Source organism: Sminthopsis crassicaudata, chromosome 4 (assembly GCF_048593235.1).
Source record: "Sminthopsis crassicaudata isolate SCR6 chromosome 4, ASM4859323v1, whole genome shotgun sequence".
Classification (NCBI taxonomy): domain Eukaryota; kingdom Metazoa; phylum Chordata; class Mammalia; order Dasyuromorphia; family Dasyuridae; genus Sminthopsis; species Sminthopsis crassicaudata.
In genome coordinates, this window is record NC_133620.1 from 152,823,658 (window position 1) to 152,844,676 (window position 21,019).

Genomic DNA, 21,019 nt, shown 5'->3' on the forward strand with positions numbered 1-21,019 from the left:
CTTCAATGGGATTTCACCATATCAGAAATCATAGGTTTGTTTTCATTCCATATTAAGTTCATAAAGGAAGGTGAAATCATTTTTGCTTTTTGAAATTTATAAATCTTTGGCTTCTATATCAGATGTGTGAGCTACCACATTTGGGCACAGAAGAAATGGGAAGTTTCTAAATTTTTGTATCTAACTGAAGCCAATGGGAGAGAGGCAGAGATCCATAGTCTGAAATTTGGCACATTGAAACTCTTTTGCTGACCCTTCTTTATAATTAAAATTTCTTTTGAAGATGGTTTATTGTAGGTAGTTTTACTCTGACTATTCTTAGAACTCATTAGTTGTCATAAACTCTTGCCAGTTTGCAAAATCCTTTGTAACTTTTTCCACTATCAGGAATGCCTATTTGTAGTTTATTTTTAATAGACTCATTGCCTTTCCCCACTGGAAAACTTTTATAATGGAACTTGTAGCTACTTAATTACTTTTGGTTGTTGTTGTTTTCTGAGGTCTTTTGGGAATGATACATTGCTACATAACCTTTGTTTGGAATGGGATTATTTCCTTTATTCTTGCAAAGCTTTTTCTCAATCTACCCTATGATAAATTTCACCTCTACCTCTTATTGTTTCTGTGATTACCAAATCAAATGATAATTGAAATTAAAATAAATAAATGCATTTCCCCTTTGAAATGAAGTTTTTGCCTTCATTCAATTCTTCACTTCCACTATATCTCTGCAGCAGATTGTTATAAAAAGAAGTAAAACAAATTGAAACCATGAGGTCGTTCCTGGAAATTCATCCTTTTTTTTTTTTTTTTTTTTTTTTTTTTAAAGACCAAAAGGAACATTTTTCAGGGACATTTGATTTTTTTATATCAAAATTATGGATTTGTAATCACCACCTTTCTCCTCTCTTCAATCAAGTTTTAACTTCATCTTACCCAGAAAATATGGTAGATTTTAAAAATATAATAGAACAAATAAATAAAGTTTTTTTCAAAGTTTAAGAAAATTTTTTTGTAAAGAATCCAGCTGTCCCAGGATGAAAATCCCTTTGAATATGTGTTTCATAGCTCTTCCAAGAACTGGACCTTTTCTTCCTAATATTTTATATCTGTGGGAAGCTACAGATTTGATTTTTTTTCTATTGACCTGATATTTAAGAACTGAGAATGAATAATTTTACTTAGAATAATTTTAAAAAGACATTACCCATAAATGAAAGATTAACATAGAAAAATAGAAAATACTGGTATAATCATAATATTAAATTCTAACACTATTAACTTATAACTATTTAACAGGGCTTTGAGTTATACTTGGTTAATGGCACTAATGTGAGAGATTCCAGAGACCTCATATTGGGAAAAGATAATCTCTGTTCCCCTACCACTGTTGTGGGAGAAACCTTTTCTAAAATTAGCAGACTGGGAGAGTCTCTCTCTTTCTCTGTCTCTCTCTGTCTCTTTCTCTCTCTGTCTCTTGTCTGTCTCTTACTGTGGTGTCCAGTGGGGTGGATATCCTATATATTCATTAGTTGAGTAGGAAAAATGGCTATCCTTTTCCACATCCTTTGTATTCATGACCCAGAGAATGATATAATTAAATACTTTGCATTCATATCATTCCCACTTAATTTTTACTAATACAGTAAAACTACAGAGAAATTGTTCTATAGCAGAAAAGATAACTTGAAGTCACTTAAAAAAAAATAATTGAAAGACAATGACATGAACCAAATCAGTTCCATTTGTTCAATAATGAATAGAACCAGCTATACCCAGCAAAAGAACTCTAGGAAATGAGTATGAAATTCTACATAGCATTTCCAATCCCTCTATTGATTTCCTTCACAGGTTAAGTGTACATTATTTTAAAGTCCAATTCTTGTGCAGCAAAATAACTGTATGCATATGTAAATTGTATTTAACATGTATTTAACATATACTTTAACATATTTAATATGTACTGGTCTACCTGGGGGAGGGGGTTAGGGGAAGAAGGGGAAAAATTGGAACAAAAGGTCAATGCTGAAAAATTACCCATGCATATATCTTATAAATAAAAAGCTATAATAAAAAAAAAATCACCCAGAAGTCACAAAAAAAAGTTGAAAGTTATACCATTATAACAAAACCTTTGCTGTGGCAAATATATCTAAAGGGTCTATCTACTTAAAATTTATTAACAAGGAACTAGAATGAATCTTGAATGAAGATTTATAGGCACTAAGGGAAGGACACTTTATAGTTTTGAATGTATAATTAAAAAACATTAATAACCTACATTTTTTAAAAACTAAGGTTCTGTACTCTGCACAAGACTTTTGGACAATTTCTATATACATGTAAGCAGCTGCTATTTCTCTCTGGATTGTATCTCCAAAGAGCTTTTAAGACAAAGGGTTTTCTGAAAGGAAGTTTTGAAAATGATTTTCAAAAGATCTTTGCACCAGACACATGGGTGTATTATTTTAGCCAAGAGTTTTGAAAGATACACAGAAAGACAGGAAGACATAGCATCAAAAGGAGATTTTCCTCCCCTCACTATTCCTGTGCCTATACTACCAGACAGATATGAAGTAGACACTGACATGGGTATCACAGGCAAAGGGAAGAACTGGTCACAAGTTGGAGGCATCAAATAGTGGAGAAGAAATTAACTGACTATGCATCTTTTGTAGTGATCAATATAAACTAAACTCCCCATTAAAAATAAAAAAAAAAAACTTTATCAGATTGATTCTGTGTTAACTGGAATAATGACTTTTCTAATTTCCCACTTTTAGTATGTGGTGAAAAGAGTTAAAACAATTTTTATGCAAGAAAATATTCTGATTCTTTTGCTTTCTCTAGTAGTTCAGGAAAAATGAAAAAAAAAGGAGAAGAGGCTTGAAATATGAGAGGCTAAGGGAGGGAATGGTTTGGGCATGCAGCTGAAAAGTGATTAGAATGTTGTATAATATGATGCTAATGGTTATAGTGCTTCTGATTTATTAACTTGAAGTTAGAGTGACTGAAACCACATGCTGATCCTGGAAGGAAAAGGAGTAACTGGTTAGTGGTGTTTGAGTTGATGAACTGAATGATATTACTGGATCTAGAGCCTTAGATGTAATAGTGAGGGGAAGAATTACAAATGATGTGCAATAAAATTCCCCAAATCATGGAGTGGACAGAGGGAAACATAACCCTATAAATACTTTGCATAGGGACCTCTATTAATTTGTTAATAACCAACTTAATTTTAGTATTTTTTAACTATTTTGTTCTTTACTTGATTTATTTTTATCTGATATTAGCTTTATTTTAAAATTAATTTTTTTTCTTTTTTAAATAGTATTTTATTTTTCTGATTACATGTAAAAATAGTTTTCAACATTCATTTTTGTAAGCTTTTGAAAATCAAATTTTTTCTCCCTCCCTTCTTCATCTCTCCCTTTTCTAAGTCAGCAAACAATTTTATATATGTTATACATGCACAACCATTTTGAGCACATCAAAAGAAAAAAAAAAAAACCACAAGAATGGAAAAACAAACAATTAAAAAAGGGTAAAAAAAAGCATGCTTCAATCTGCATTCATCCTCCATAGTTCTTCCTCTGGGCACAGATGACATTTTTTCATCCCAAATCTATTGGAATTCTCTTGGATCAATGTTTTGCTGAGAACAACTAAGTCTATCATAGTTATTAATCATATAGTCTTGCTGTTACTGTGTAAAATGTTCTTCTGGTTCTTCTCACTTTACTCAGAATCATGTAAGTTTTTCAGACTTTTCTGAAGTCAGCCCTATAGAATAATATTATTCCACTACATTCACATACCATAAGTTATTCTGCCATTCTCCAAATGACAGATATCCACTCAATTTCCAGTTTCTTGCCACTACAAAAAGGGCTGCTACAAACATTTTTGCACATGTGAATCATTTTTCCTCTTTTATGATCTCTCTAGGATACAGACCCCAAAAGTGATAATTCTGGGTCAAAAGGTATGCACAGTTTTATAGCCTTTGGGGCATAAATTCTGATTGCTCTCCAAAAGATTTAGATCAGTTCATAAAACTTTCAACAATGCATTAGTATACGAATTTTCCTATATCCCTTCCAATAGTTATCATTTTTTTTGTCATCTTAGTCAATCTGATAGATATGAAGTGGTTTAAGTTGGTTTAATTTACATTTTTCTAATCAATTGTAATTTAGATAGATTGGATAGATTTAATTTCTTCTGAAAATTATCAGTTTTGATCATTTATCAATTGGGGAATGACTTATATTATTATAAATCTGACTCAATTCTCTGTATATTTCAGAAATGAGAATTTTATTAGGAACATTGGTCATTTTCCAGCTTTCTGCTTCCTTTCTAATCTTGATTGCATTGATTTTGTTTGTGCAAAACCTTTTTTAATTTAATGTAATCAAAATTATCCATTTTACATTTTATAATGTTCTCTAGTTCTTCCTTGGCTACAAATTTCTCTCTTCTGCCATACTATTTTTGAATAGCAATTTTTATCAAATAGTTATTCTTATCCCAGAAGTTAGAATCTTGATTATAAAACAGCACATTACTATAGTCATTAAATATTGTGTCTTGTTTACCTAACCTAGTCCATTGATCCACTAGCCAGTAACAAATGGTTTTGATGACTGCCCCACTTTATAATATAATTTTAGGTCTGGTATGGCTAAGCCTGTTTGCTTAGCATTTTTATTAGTTTCCTTGATATTCTTGACCTTTTGTTTTTTCAAACAAGTTTTGTTATTATTTCTCTAGATCTGCAAAACAATTTTTGGCAATTTCATTAGTATAGCATTGAATAAGTAGAATAATTTAGGTAGAATTGTCATTTTTATTACATTATCTTGTTCTACTCATGAGCAATTGATATTTTTCCAGTTGTTTAATTCCTGGGCTTCTCTTGGCAGGTAGACTTCCAAACAGTTATTTTAAATGGGATTTCTCTTTCTCTTTCTTGCTGCTGTTTTTTGTTTTTCTTCTCTTAGTGCTAAAGCTAGCATTTCTAATACAATATTAAAAATAGTGGTGATAATGAGTATCCTTGTTTTATCTCTGATCAGATTGATAATGCTTCTAGCTTATCCCCATTATATATATATAATATTTGCTGATGATTTCAGATAGATACAATTGTTATTTTAAGGAAAATTCCATTTATTCCTATGTTCTCCAGTGTTTTTATTAGAAATGGGTGCTATATTTTTTTCAAATGCTTTTTCTGTATCTATTGAGATAATCATATTATTTCTTTTAGTTCTGTTGTTGATATGGTCAAATATGCTAATAATTTTTGAGACACTGAAGCAGCCCTGTATTCCTGGTATAAATATCACTTTGTCATAGTATGTTATACTGGTGATGAATTACTGTAATCCCTTAGCTAATATTTTATTTAAGATTTTTGCTTCAATATCCATTAGGGAGATTGGTCTATAATTTTATTTCTATGTTTTGTCTCTTCCTGGTTTAGATATCAGTACCATATGTGTGTCATAAAAGGAGTTTTGTAGGACTCCTTCTTTACCTGTTTTTCCAAATAGTTTATATAGCATTGAAATTAATTGTTCTTTAAATGTTTGGCAGAATTCACTAACAGTATTTTTCCTATGAAGTTCATTGATGGCTTTTTCAATTTCTTTTTTTTAAATGGGTTTATTTAAATAGTTTATGTCCTCTATTATTAATCTGGACAATTTAAATTTTATATATATATTTATCCATTTCAATTAGATTGTCATAGTTATTGCCATACATTTGGGTGAAATAGCTTCTAATTATTTTTTAACTTTCACTTCATAGGTGGTAAGATCAACCTCATTTTTGATACTGGTAACTTGGTTTTCTTTTTTTCTTTTTCTAAACACATTAATGAAAGTTTTATTCATTTTATCAGTTTTTTCATAAAACTAATCCTTAGTTTTATTTATTAGTTCAACAGTTTTTTTACTTTCAGTTTGATCTCTTTTTTGATTTTCAGAATTTCTAATTTGTTATCTAATTGTGGGTTTTTAATTTATTATTTTTCTAGTTTTTTTTTTAGTTGCATGCCCAATTTATTGATTTTTCCCCCTATTTTATTCATGTAAGCATCTAGAGAGATAAAATTTCCCCTAAGAACTGCTTTGGATGGATCCAATAAATTTTGCTGAGATGTTTCATTCTTGTCCTTCTCTTGTATGAAATTACTTTCTTTTTATACGATTTGTTGTTTGGCCTTCCCATTCTTTAGGAAAAGATCATTTAGTTTCCAATGAAATTTTAGCCTATTTTTCCAGGCTCCTTTAATACATGTTACTTTTATTGCAAAATTATCTGTAAAGAATGGATTTAGTGTTTCTCCTTTTCTGCATTTGGTTGTGAGGTTTTTATGCCCTAATAAATGGTCAATTTTTGTATAAGTTCCCTGTATTGCTAAGAAAAGGAGATATTCTTTTCTATCCCCATTCAGTTTTCTATATAGGTCTATTATATCTATCTTTTCTAAAATTCTATTGACCTCTTTAATTTCTTTCTTGTTTATTTTATGATTAAATTTATATAGTTCTGAGAAAGGGAGGTTGAGATCCCACTTGGTGCATATTTATTTGGTTTTATTATTAATTCATTATCTATGGTACCCTTTAGCAAGATGTAATTTCTTTACTTATCTCTTTTAATTAAATCTATTTTTGCTTTTCCTTTGTCTATGATCAAAATTGCTACCCTTGCTTTTTTTTTTTAACTGCAAACTAAAGCATAGTACATTCTGCTCTAGTCTTTTACCTTTATTATGTGTGTATTTCTCTGTTTCAAATGTGCTTATTGTAAACAACATATTTTAGGATTCTGCTTTTAATTCACTCTGCTATCCACTTCTTTTTTTATAGGAGAGTTCATCCCTTTCACATTCACAGTTATAATTACCAGTTGTGTATTTCCTCCATCCTATTACAGGGGCCTCTGGTTGGAGGTGCTGCTTGCTCTCCCACTGTACTGGATTGGCCTGGCCTAATCCTGCCTGTTGAGCTGGGGTTCCAGGGCTCTTAGTTTCCTTGGATTGTGCTTGGATTGGAGGTCTCATAACTGCCCTGCTGAGCCAATGGTGCCTAATGGAAAGGCCTCTATTCCTGATTTATAGTTTGGCTAAGAACCTTCCACTTGATTCCTCACACCACACCTGCACTAGACTGTGTTCCCTTTTTGTTCAAGCGAGACAGACCTTTTCTGAAGTTTTTTTCAAGGTATCTTAAACTAGAAAATTTTTGTTTCACTTTGAATTTTTATGGGTGCTGTCACTCCAGAATCCATCTAAAGGTTAGATTTTGCATTGTTCCTGAGGGAAACTGGGAAGAGTTCAGGCAACTTCTTTACTTCTCTCTGGCTCTGCCCTTTAATATATTTATTTTAAACATTTTAAAAAATATATGAATTCTAAATTCTTCTTTTACCCATTGAGAAGACAAGTAAAATGATGTCAGTTATAAATTTGAAGTCATGTGAAAATATTCCCATAGTAGCATTAAAAAGGTAGAAACAAAGAATGTTTAAAAATATGCTTCAATTTGCAGTCTCCCTGGAGATGAATTACATTTTTCAGCATGAGTCCTTTAAATTTTCTTGGATCATTACATTGATCAAAATAGCTTAATCATTCACAGTTGATCATCATACAAGATTGCTATTCCTGAGTACAATATTCTGCTGGTTCTGCTCACTTGACTTTATATCACTCCATGTAAGTCCTTCCTAAGTTTTTCTGATACCATTCTATTGGTCATTTTACATAACACAATAACATTTCATTAGAAATGTATAACATATATATGAATGTTATGGAATATTATTGTTCGGTAAGAAATGACCAACAGGAGGAATACAGAGAGGCTTGGAGAGACTTACATCAATTGATGCTGAGTGAAATGAGCAGAACTAGGAGATCATTATACACTTTAACAATGATACTGTATGAGGATGTATTCTGATGGAAGTGGATATCTTCAACATAGAGAAGAGCTAATCCAATTCCAATTGATCAATGATGGACAGAATCAGCTACACCCAGAAAATGGGAAATGAGTGTAAACTGTGAGCATTTTGTTTGTTTGTTTTTTTGTTTTTCTTCCCAGATTATTTTTACCTTCCGAATACAATTCTTCCTTTGCAACAACAACAACAACAAAATTCTGTTCTGCACATATATATTGTACCTAGGATATACTATAAGATATTTAATATGTATGGGAATGCCTGCCATCTAGGGGAGGGGGTGGAGGGAAGGAGGGGAAAAATTCGGAACAGAAGGGAGTACAAGGGATAATGTAAAAAAAAAAAATTACCTATGCATATGTACTGTCAAAAAAATGTTATAATTATAATAATTAATTAAAAAAGAAAAAAAAGAAAGAAATGTATACCATAACTTGTTTAGCTTTTCCCCAATTCTTTTCCACCACAAAAAGAGCTTCCATAACTATTTTTGAGCACATATGTCCTTTTCCCTTTTCTTTTTTCAAAACTTTATTTTCAATAGTATTTTATTCTTTTAAATACATGTAAAAATAATTTTCAATATTCATTTTTTATATATTTTTTTAGTTCTATGTTCTCTCCCTTATTCCCACCCACAATTAAGAAACCAATTGTGAAGTTATGCAAAACATTTCCATAAAAGTCAAGTTGTGAAAAAAAATAGATTTCCCACCCTAATGAAAATAAAACACTCAAGAAAAATTAACTGGAGAGAGAGAGAGAGAGAGAGAGAGAGAGAGAGAGAGAGAGAGAGAGAGAGAGAGAGAGCTTCAAATTATATTCAGAGACAATCAATACCTTCTCTGGGTATGGATAGAATTTTTTCATCATAAGTCCTTCAGAGTAGTCATGGATGATTGTACTACTAGGAATAACAAAGTCATTCACAAATGGTTATCTCAGAACATTGCAATTACTTTGTATACAGTACAATTGACTTTGTTTGAGTTCATGGAGGACTTTCCAGGGTTTTTTTTTTCTTAAGAGCATTCTGTTCATCATCTCCCAAAGAATAATGATATTCCATCATAAACATACAGCACAGCTTATTGAGCTGTTTCCCAATTGATGGGCATCTTTTCAATTTCCAATTTTTCGTCCTGAGAAGAGGGTTGCTTTGAATGTTTTGTACATATAATCATTTTTTCCCCAATGTCTTTTATTATTCATGTCAAGTAGTGATATTATTAGGTCAAAGGATATACATGAATTTATAGCCCTTTGGACATAGATCATGCCCTTTGATCATTTAACAATTAAGGCATGGCTCTTATTTTTTTTTTATTATAAATTTGACTGTTTCCTCTGTTTAAGAAATGAGACCTTATCAGAGAAACCTGCTTTGAAATTCTCTTTACAATTACTATTACTAAATGTATTTACCCTCATTTATTCTCTCTCCTTTCATTCTAGCTCTCCTCAAAAATGTTTTGCTATTAACCAGGAGATCATTATACATGGCAACAAAAGACTACAGGACGATCAAGTCTGATGGACGTGGCTTTCTTCAACAATGAGATGATTCAAACTAGCTCCACTTGTTCAGTGATGAAGAGAGTCAGCAACACCCAAAGAGAGGATTGTGGGAACTGAGTGTGAACCACAACATAGCATTCTCACTCTCTCTGTTGTTGTTTGCTTGCATTTTGTTTTCTTTCTCAGTTTTTCTTTTTTTTCCTTCTTGATTTTATTTTTCTTGTGCAACAAGATAACTGTACATATATATGTATATATATGTCTGTACATATATACACATATATATATATTGGATCTAACATATATTTTCAAAATAATATTTAATATGTATTGGACTATCTGCCAACTAGGGGGGAAAGGGGAAAATTTAGAACAAAAGGTTTTGCAAGGATCAATATTGGAAAAATTAACCATACATATGCTTTGTAAATAAAAAGCTTTAATAAAAATAAATCAATTAATTAATTTAAAAATGGTTTGCTATTGACCATTCCCTCCCCCAATATGCCTTCTCTTTTCCATATCCTATTCCCCTCCTATTTTCCTACAGGTAACCTAAATTTCTATACTACCCATTGAGTATGTACATTATTTCCCTTTTAAGCCAATTTTGATGAGAGTAAAAACTTTCCCCTCTTCCCCTCCAATGTAAAAGATTTTTCTTGCCAGATTTTATGCATTTATACTATTCCACTTCTCCCTTTCCTTTTCTCCTAGTATATTCCTCTTTCATCCCTTAATATAATCATCTTAAAAAAAGATATTATCCCTTCATATTCAATTCACATCTATGCCCTCTGTCTATATATACTCCTTCTAACAGCCATAATAATAAGTTCTAATGGGATACAAGTATCTTCCTCCCATGTAGGAATATAAACAGATAAACCCTAATAAGTCCCTTACGATATCACTTTCCTGATTACCTCTTTTTGTTCTTCTGAGTTCTGTATTTGAAAATCAAAATTTCCATTCTTTTCATCGTAAATGTTTGAAAATTCTCTATTTCATTGAATGACCACCTTTTCCGCTGAAGGATTAAATTTAGTTTTGCTGGGTAGATGATTCTTGGTTGTAATCCTAGCTCCATTGCTCTCTGGAATATCATATTCTAAATTCTCTGGTCCTTTAATGCCAAAGCTGCGAAATCTTGTCTTATGCTGAATATGACTCCACTATACTTAAATTGTTTCTTTCTGAATGTTTGCAATATTTTCTTCTTGACCTGGAAATTCCAGAATTTGGCTATAATCTTCCTGGGAGTTTTCATTTTGGGATCTCTTTCAGGAGATGATCAGTAGATTCTTTCAGGTTCTATTTTACTTTCTGGTTCTAGAATATTAGAATAGGTTTCCTTGATAATTTCTTGAAAAATGATGTCCAGGGTCCTCTTTTGATCATGAATTTTAGGGAGACTAATAATTTTTAAATTATTTCTCCAGAATCTGTGTTCCAGGTGAGTTGTTTTGCAAATGAGATGTTTCATTTTTTCTGTTGTTTTTTTTTTCCATTTTTTTGTTTTACTTTTTTGTATCTTGATTTCTCAAAAGTCATTAGCTTCCATTTGTTCAATTCTATTTTTTAAAAAGAATTATTTTCCTCAGTGACCTTTTGTACCTTCCTTCCCACTTGGCCAATTTTGCTTTTTAAGGCATTCTTCTCCTCAGTAGTTTTTGCATTTCCTTTTGTACCACTCTCAACTGCTTTCTTAATTTCTCCTCTGTCTCTTTTACTTGATTTTTAAAATTCCTTTTGAGCTCTTCCATAGCCTGAATCCAATTCTTATTTTTCTTAGAGTCTTTGGATGTAGGAGCTTTGACTTTGTTATCATCTTCTGAGTATGTGTTTTGATCTTCCTGTCACCATAATAGCTTTGTAGTCAGAACTTTTTTTGTTATCTGCTCATTTTCCTAGTCTATTACTTGGCTTTTAACTTTTTGCTAAAGTAGGCCTCTGTTTCCAGAGTGGAGGGCACATTGACAGGAGTTTTGTGCAGCTATTTTCAGAGATCTTTTTAGGAATAAGACCATGAACACTCTTTTCTGCCCTGGAGCTTTTAGGTGTATCTCATCCCATTGTAGCTGTAAGATCTAATATGCTAAATCAACAGTTTTACTTTTCTGACACTCCAAACTGAAGTTGGGGTCCAGGGCTATACTGAGACTGCACACCAGATTCCACCCCATCCTCTTTACTGATTTTCTGAATACATCCTGGTATTCCTGGGCTGAAAGGTCCTAGAAGCCTTTAGCATTATTACTGATTCAGGGGTCCCACTTTGCTAATGCTGGGGTCTGGGCTGCAGCTAAGGTTAGGGCCAGGCTGGAGCCTTTTCTTTGAATTCTTTGGGATTGGTCATGTTGCATTGAGGGATTTGCACATCATGGAATGAGAAGTTCTTATTTCAAAATTTTAAATCTTTGAGTTTATCAAAAACTAGATTACTATAGCCATTTTCTATTTTTTTTTTAATCTAATCTATTCCACAGCTTCACCATTCTATTGCTTAGTACTAGATTATTTTCATTATTTTTGCTTTATAATATAGTTTAACATCTAGTACTATTATACTTCTTTCCCTTACACTTTTCCCTCATGGTTCATTTGAAATTGGTTCCCTTTGGGCATAGTTCCAAATTGTTATCCAGAATGTTTGAACCAGTTCACAATTCAACCGATATGTATGAGTGCACCTATTTTTCTACATCCCCTCCACCTCCTTTGATTTTTGCTTTTCTTTTAGTCAATCTAATGTGTGAGATGGTATCTCAGAGTTGTTTAACTTTACATTTTACATTACATTTTAATTGATACTGATTTAAAGCATTTTTATGCCACTATCCATAGCTTTGATTATTTTTTTCTGAAAACTGTCTTTTCATATCTTCTGACCATTGTTAATTGGAAAATGGCTCTTATTTTTGTAAATTCAGTTCAATTTCCTGTATATTTGAGAAATGAGGAATTTTTTTATTATAGTAAGCTTATTTATTTTTAATACACAGTATTTTATGAATCATGTTGGGAGAGAAAAATCAGAGCAAAAGGAAAAACCATGGGAGAGAGGAAAAGAAAAACAGGAAAAAAATGAACGTAGCATGTTGATTTACATTCAGTCTCCTTAGTTTTTTATTTTGTTTTGTTTTGTTTTTCTGGATGCAGATGGCATTTTCTGCCCAAAGTCCATTGAGATTGCTTTGAATCACTGAATAGCTGAGAAGAAACAAGACTTTCATAGTTGATCCTAGCATATTTTTGCTTTTATCATGTACAGTGTGTTCCTGGTTCTGCTTGTTTCACTCAATATCAGTGCATGTAAATATTTCCAATTTTCCCAATTGTTTAGATATCATATATTTTGAATGTGAGAAGTGCTTTATAATTGTGTTCATATAGTTCTTGGGTTTGTTTTGGCAGGTAGACCCCCAAGTATTTTATTTTTGTCTACCATAATTTTAAATTAAATTTTTCTTTCTATCTCTTGATGCTGGGCTTTATCAGTAATTTATAGAAATACTGATGATTTGTGTGTGGTTTTTGTATATCCTGTAACTTTGATAAAACTTTGAATTGTTTCCAGTAAGTTTTTGCATGATGTTCTCTAAGTATATCATCATATCATCTGCAAAGAGTAATAGTTTTATTTCCTCATTGCCTATTCTAATTCCTTTAATTTCTTTTTCTTTTCTTATTGCTAAAGCCAACATTTCTAGTATAATGTTGAATAATAATTGTGATAATGGGCATCTTTGTTTCACCCCGATTTTACTGGGAATGAGTCCAGGCTCTCTACATTACAATAATTTTGCTGTAAGTTTTAGATAGATACTGCTTATTATTTTAAGGAAAGCTCCTTTTACCCCTATGCTCTCTAGTGTTTTGTTTTTTTTTTAATAGGAATGTATAAGGGGCCTTTAAATGGGTGCCACAGCTCTCAACGTGGACGCATCAGAAATTATCAGGTTTTGAAAATATTTAATATTCAGAATTAAGATTCTGAAAGATCCGGTAGAAACGCCACTTAAGAGGGAAGACAGAGAAGCAATATGGACCCAGGTAAATCTGGGATCAGACTCAAGGACACAGCTGAACATAATGCTTATTATATAAAGAGGTTAAAGAACCAGATGGAAGATCTTTTAACAAAGATCACCACTGAAGAGCAGCAGGAAGCTAGTAATCAAGCTCCGAGAAGGCTATCCCTACACCCAGTAAATATAGCTCGGAGAGGGAGCAACCTAGAGCTAGTGCGTATGTATGACAGTATAGAGTATAAAATGCCACAGCAAGAGTTGCTGGAATTGCAGGTTAAACTACAGGTGGAGATAGAGAAAGAAGAAAAATCTAGGTTACTACAGATAGAACAGGAAGAGTTCAAACCAGTGGCTGAAACTAAGGAAGGAAATAAACGAACCACACGGACTTCAGTTGTAGAAATTCTTCTTAGCATTTTGTTGGTTTACCTCCTGCATTGTTGTTTTAAGGAATTTATCCTTTACTCTTCCATTGAGAAGAAGTTTAGTTCTTTTTATGTGCAAAGCTCAGGTTTGATTTTGAATCAGCCTTTGAGGGATTTTCCAATTCTTCTTCCCTCTGCCTCACCTTCTTGGGCCCCGGGAGAAGGGGGAGGAGGAAGAGGAAGGGAGATAATACTATCAGCACTGCCCATTAATCCATTTAAAACTCCTGTGTCTTCATTTCAAAGGACAGGAGTAGGCTTTATGCCCCAAGGCAAAAAGGAATTGTGGGGTATTGAGTATAATCAGAAAAATTTTAAAAATACAGTTCAGTTAATTTCTAAGAAACCTTACAGGGATAAGACCTTGCAGTTAGAGAGAGTGGAGTTTTATACTTTTAAAACTGCTAGGATCGTCTTTGGAGAGTTGGAACTCCTCTTTTCTTACCTCGTGGATTTTTCACTTCCACAGGTGGGCTTGATTTCCCAACCCCCTATGGGTACTTATAAAACAGTGTTTATGTTTAGAATGGGTTGGAAAATTGCTGTTTTAATCACTAGAATAAATAGACAGTGTGTGATCTTTGACCCAGGAGGAAAAGTAATATCAGATTTATTGATTCACAGTCCTGGAGTACAATTCGGTATCAGAAACTCAAACTTTGATTTTTAGGCAAAAGAATTCAGGGATATAGCCGATTGTTCTTTTTTCATAAAGTCATTACTGCACAGACTATCCCCAAGATCTTCTCTTCTAAACAAGAGAAGGGAATTTTGGGATATGTGATTGCTTACAATTTTTAAATTTTGATTTTACATTTTTAAACACTTTTGATTTTACATCTTCAAAGTATTTTGATTTTACATTTTAAAGTTATTTTGGTTTTACATTTTTAATCTATTTTGGTTTTACACTTTTAAATTATTTTGGTTTTACATTTTTAAATTCTTTGCCTTTTACCTTAGCAATGCACTTCGGGCATACACAGAAAGTGCAGCTAAGTGACAAACTGACTAACTTTTGTCTGACTTTTGATCTTTTTGACAACAACTTTGTTTCCACTGTGATGTGGAAAGGCCTGGATGGCATTTGGAAAGGCCCAAGTTGGGCCCCGGGGACATTCCTTCCTAGGTGCAGATCCAGCAGTAGAGTTCATCCCCACCAGAGACTTTTGTAACCTGGGGATCCAAGAGAAGGACCAGACAACAGTCCAGAGAGACCAGCCAGATGTCCGCAGCCCTTCAGACGTTGATGGCAGCGATGCCTCTCCTGACCGTGACACCAGAAACACCAGACACAGTTCCAGTGTTGCAGCTGAAATGGACTGTTTCGGGTGATATGCAATATAAAGACTGTAAATGGACAATGGGCCTGCTTGCTTCTCCCGTGGCTACTTGCCACATGGTGGCCTGGGGAGAGGCTTTGCCCTATGCTTTCTATTGAAGGACTATGCTTTTAAATTAGTGGGTGAAAAACCAACACACCCACCTGCCGTTGTTATTGAGACAATGTTACTGGACATGACTTTGCTTATGTGCACCTGTGAAACTAGAATTGCTCTAGGATTGTGAAAAGTGCAATAGAGAATTGTGATAAGCTAGAATTGTTCTAGGATTGTGAAAAGTGCAATAGAGAATTGTGATAAGCTAGAATTGTTCTAGGATTGTGAAAAGTGCAATAGAGAATTGTGATAAGCTAGAATTGTTCTAGGATTGTGACAAGTGCAATTGAGAATTGTGATAAGCTAGAATTGTTCTAGGATTGTGACAAGTGCAACAGAAAATTGTAAGAAACTAGAATTGGTCTAGAATTGTGATAAATGTAACTAGAATTGTGACAACCTACCTCACTGATATTTGTTAACTAGAATTGTGATGTTTTACCTTGTTGACTTCCCACCTCAGTGTTGGCATCCAACCTCTTTGGCATATTATCGAGTATAACTTTGAATGAGTTGAACACTTGGGCCACTGTTGAGCCTGGTTCTTATTGTCATACTTCTGTTTACTGATCTGCTGCTTTGTACCTCCTTGGGCATAACACTCTGTCATCTCATGGATCAAGTGAACTACAGCTGGTGCTAAAAGTTTAGCTTGGTGAGATGTGCGGTTCCCGCAAAACAAGAGAAAGGGAATTGTAAGGGGCCTTTAAATGGGTGCCACAGCGCATCGGGAGATTGAGGCCCGGAAGTAATTTCTGTGGATATTAGGACTGCCCTTGGGCGGGATCCTGGCCATATTGAGATAGCTTCGTAATGGGTGACTCTCTCGCTGATTGGCTGTGTGTGTGACCTCACAGGCCCTATATAAGCCCACTGCAGGCAGCAAGCGCCCTCTTTAATCTGGCGCTCTTCACCCTGGCTCCTTAGCCTGGGTGGCCAACCAAGATGGGTAGCCAAAAGAGGTAAGGGTTTTGGTAGTGAACACATGGGTCTTCTGACCAGGTGTTCACTCGGGAACCAACAAGTCAGGGTATCAAGTCAGGGCATTATGTGAGTAGGTATAATAAAGGCTTTTAAGATTACACGTGGCTGTTCTTGAGTGTGCTACTGGTTATTAAGCTATAGATTCAAGAGATTGTGGCCAGAGACCTTAGAAGGCCTCAGAGGAGGTGAGCCGGGTAGAGTTCACACTGCAAAGGACAGTGGTCAAAGGTGCTCTGGTGGGTCTAGGACAGACTAGTAATTGTAACTGCCAGGAGAGCACGTTACAGGAATGGGTGCTATATATTATTAAAAACTTTTTCTGCATCTAGTGACATTATCATATGAATTTAGTGATTTTGTTATTGATATGGTAAAATATGATAATAGTTTTCCTAATATTGAACCAGCCCTGCCTTCCTGGTTTAAATTCCACTTGGTCATAGTGTATTATCCTGCTGTTAAATTATTGTAATCTCTTTGCTAATATTGCTAATGTTTTATTTAAAAATTTTACATCAATATTAGGGAGATGTTCTGTAATTGTCTTTCTCTATTTTGATCCTTCCTGTTTAGGTATCAGTGCCATATTTGTGTCATAGAAGGACATAACTTTATTTTGACAGTACATATGCATGGGTAATTTTTTTTACAACATTATCCCTTGCACTCACTTCTGTTCTGATTTTTCCCTTCCTTCCCTCCACCACTTCCCCTAGATGGCAGGCAGTCTTATACATGTTAAATATGTCATAATATATCCTAGATACAATATATGTATGCAGAACCTAACAGTTCTCTTGTTGCATAGGAAGAATTGGATTCAGAAGGTTAAAAATAATCTGGGAAGAAAAACAAAAACATAAACAGTTTATACTCATTTCCCCGTGTTCCTTCTCTGGGTATAGCTGATTCTGTCCATCATTGATCAATTGGAACTGAATTAGATGTTTTCTTTGTCAAAGATATCCACTTCCATCAGAATACATCCTCATACAGTGTAAGGATGTGGTTCCCGCAAAACAAGAGAAGGAAATTGTAAGGGCCCTTTAAATGGGCGGCACCACAGTGCAACAGGAGATTGAGTTCTCCAGGAAGTATTCTCTGTGGATATTAGGACTGCTTTGTAGGTGGGATCTTGGCCATATTGAGATAGCTTTGTAATGGGTGACTCTCTCGCTGACTGGCTGTGTGTGTGACCTCACAGGCCCTTTATAAGCCCACTGCAGACAGCAGTTGCTCTCTTTAACCTGGCGCTCTTTAACCTGGCTCCCTAGCCTGGGTGGCCAAGCCGAGATGGATAGCCGATGGTAGTGAACACGTGGGTCTTCTGACCAGGTGTTCACTCGGGAACCAACAAGTCAGGGTATCAAGTCAGGGCATTATGTGAGTAGGTATAATAAAGGCTTTTAAGATTACACGTGGCTGTTCTTGAGCGTGCTACTGGTTATTAAGCTATAGATTCAAGAGATTGTGGCCAGAGACCTTAGAAGGCCTCAGAGGAGGTGAGCCGGGTAGAGTTCACACTGCAAAGGACAGTGGTCAAAGGTGCTCTGGTGGGTCTAGGACAGACTAGTAATTGTAACTGCCAGGAGAGCACGTTACAGGAATGGGTGCTATATATTATTAAAAACTTTTTCTGCATCTAGTGACATTATCATATGAATTTAGTGATTTTGTTATTGATATGGTAAAATATGATAATAGTTTTCCTAATATTGAACCAGCCCTGCCTTCCTGGTTTAAATTCCACTTGGTCATAGTGTATTATCCTGCTGTTAAATTATTGTAATCTCTTTGCTAATATTGCTAATGTTTTATTTAAAAATTTTACATCAATATTAGGGAGATGTTCTGTAATTGTCTTTCTCTATTTTGATCCTTCCTGTTTAGGTATCAGTGCCATATTTGTGTCATAGAAGGACATAACTTTATTTTGACAGTACATATGCATGGGTAATTTTTTTTACAACATTATCCCTTGCACTCACTTCTGTTCTGATTTTTCCCTTCCTTCCCTCCACCACTTCCCCTAGATGGCAGGCAGTCTTATACATGTTAAATATGTCATAATATATCCTAGATACAATATATGTATGCAGAACCTAACAGTTCTCTTGTTGCATAGGAAGAATTGGATTCAGAAGGTTAAAAATAATCTGGGAAGAAAAACAAAAACATAAACAGTTTATACTCATTTCCCCGTGTTCCTTCTCTGGGTATAGCTGATTCTGTCCATCATTGATCAATTGGAACTGAATTAGATGTTTTCTTTGTCAAAGATATCCACTTCCATCAGAATACATCCTCATACAGTGTAAGGATGTGGTTCCCGCAAAACAAGAGAAGGAAATTGTAAGGGCCCTTTAAATGGGCGGCACCACAGTGCAACAGGAGATTGAGTTCTCCAGGAAGTATTCTCTGTGGATATTAGGACTGCTTTGTAGGTGGGATCTTGGCCATATTGAGATAGCTTTGTAATGGGTGACTCTCTCGCTGACTGGCTGTGTGTGTGACCTCACAGGCCCTTTATAAGCCCACTGCAGACAGCAGTTGCTCTCTTTAACCTGGCGCTCTTTAACCTGGCTCCCTAGCCTGGGTGGCCAAGCCGAGATGGATAGCCGATGGTAGTGAACACGTGGGTCTTCTGACCAGGTGTTCACTAGGGAACCAAATCAGGGTATCAAGTCAGGACATTATGTGAGTAGGTATAATAAAGGCTTTTAAGATTACACATAGATGTTCTTGAGCATGCTACTGGTTATTAAACTATAGATTCAAGAGATCGTGGCCAGAGACCTTTGAAGGCCTCAGAGGAGGCGAGCCGGGTAGAGTTAACACTGCAAAGGTCAGTGGTCAAAGGTGCTCTGTTGGGCCTAGGACAGACTGGTAATTGTAACTGCCAAGAGGGCATGTTACAATACAGTATTGTTGTTGAAGTGTATAATGATCTCCTGGTTCTGCTCATTTCACTCAGCATCAGTTCATGTAAGTCTCTCCAATCCTCTCTGTATTCATCCTGCTGGTCATTTCTTACAGAACAATAATATTCTATAACATTCATAAACTACAATTTACCCAACCATTCATTTTCCAGTTTCTAGCCACCACAAAAAGGGCTGCCACAAACATTTTTGCACATGTGGGTCCCTTTCCCTCCTTTAAAATCTCTTTGGGATATAAACCCAGTAGAAACATTGCTGCATCAAAGGGTATGCAAAATTTGATAACTTTTTGGGCATAATTCCAGATTGCTCTCCAGAATGGTTGGATTTGTTCACAACTCCACCAACAATGCATCAGTGTCCCAGTTTTCCCACATCCCCTTCAACATTCATCATTATTTTTTCCTGTCATCTTAGCAATCTGACAGGTGTGTAGTGGTATCTCAGAGTAGTCTTAATTTGCATTGCTCTGATCAATAGTGATTTGGAACACTCTTTCATATGAGTGGAAATAGTTTTAATTTCATCATCTGAAAATTGTCTGTTCATATCCTTTGACCAAATGGAGAATGCTTGATTTCTTATAAATTAGAGTTAGTTTTCTATATATTTTGGAAATGAGGCCTTTATATGAACCGTTAACTGTAAAAATGTTTTCCCAGTTTGTTGCTTCCCTTCTAATCTTGTTTGCATTAGTTTTGTTTGTACAAAGGCTTTTTAATTTAATGTAATCAAAATTTTCTATTTTGTGATCAATAATGATCACTAGTTCTTCTTTGGTCACAAATTCCTTCCCCTTCCACAAGTCTGAGAGGTAAACTATCCTATGTTCCTCTAATTTATTCATGATCTCGTTCTTTATGCCTAAATCATGGACCCATTTTGATCTTATCTTGGTATATGGGGTTAAGTGTGGGTTCATGCCTAATTTCTGCCATACTAATTTCCAGTTTTCCCAGCAGTTTTTGTCAAATAATGAATTCTTATCCCCAAAGTTGGGATCTTTGGGTTTGTCAAACATTAGATTGCTATAATTATTGACTATTTTGTCCTAACCTATTCCACTGATCAACTCATATATCTCTTAGTCAATATCAAATGATTTTGGTGACTGCTGCTTTATAATATAGTTTTAGATCAGGTACAGCTAGGTCACCTTCATTTGATTTTTTTTTTTCATTAATTCCCTTGAAATTCTCAACCTTTTGTTCTTCCATATGAATTTTGTTGTTATTTTTTTAGGTCATTGAGACAGTTTCTTGGAAATGAATGGATGTCCATCAATTGGAGAATGGTTGGGTAAATTATGGTATATGAATGTTATGGAATATTATTGTTCTGTAAGAAATGACCAACAGGATGAATACAGAGAGGCTTGGAGAGACTTACATCAACTGATGCTGAGTGAAATGAGCAGAACTAGGAGATCATTATACACTTCAACAACAATACTATATGAGGATGTATTCTGATGGAAGTGGATATCTTCAACATAGAGAAGAGCTAATCCAATTCCACTTGATCCATCAGAATACATCCTCAATTACAGAACAATGATACTGTATGAGGATGTATTCTGATGGAAGTGGATATCTTCAACATAGAGAAGAGCTAATCCAATTCCAATTGATCAATGATGGACAGAATCAGCTACATCCAGAAAAGGAACACTGGGAAATAAGTGTAAA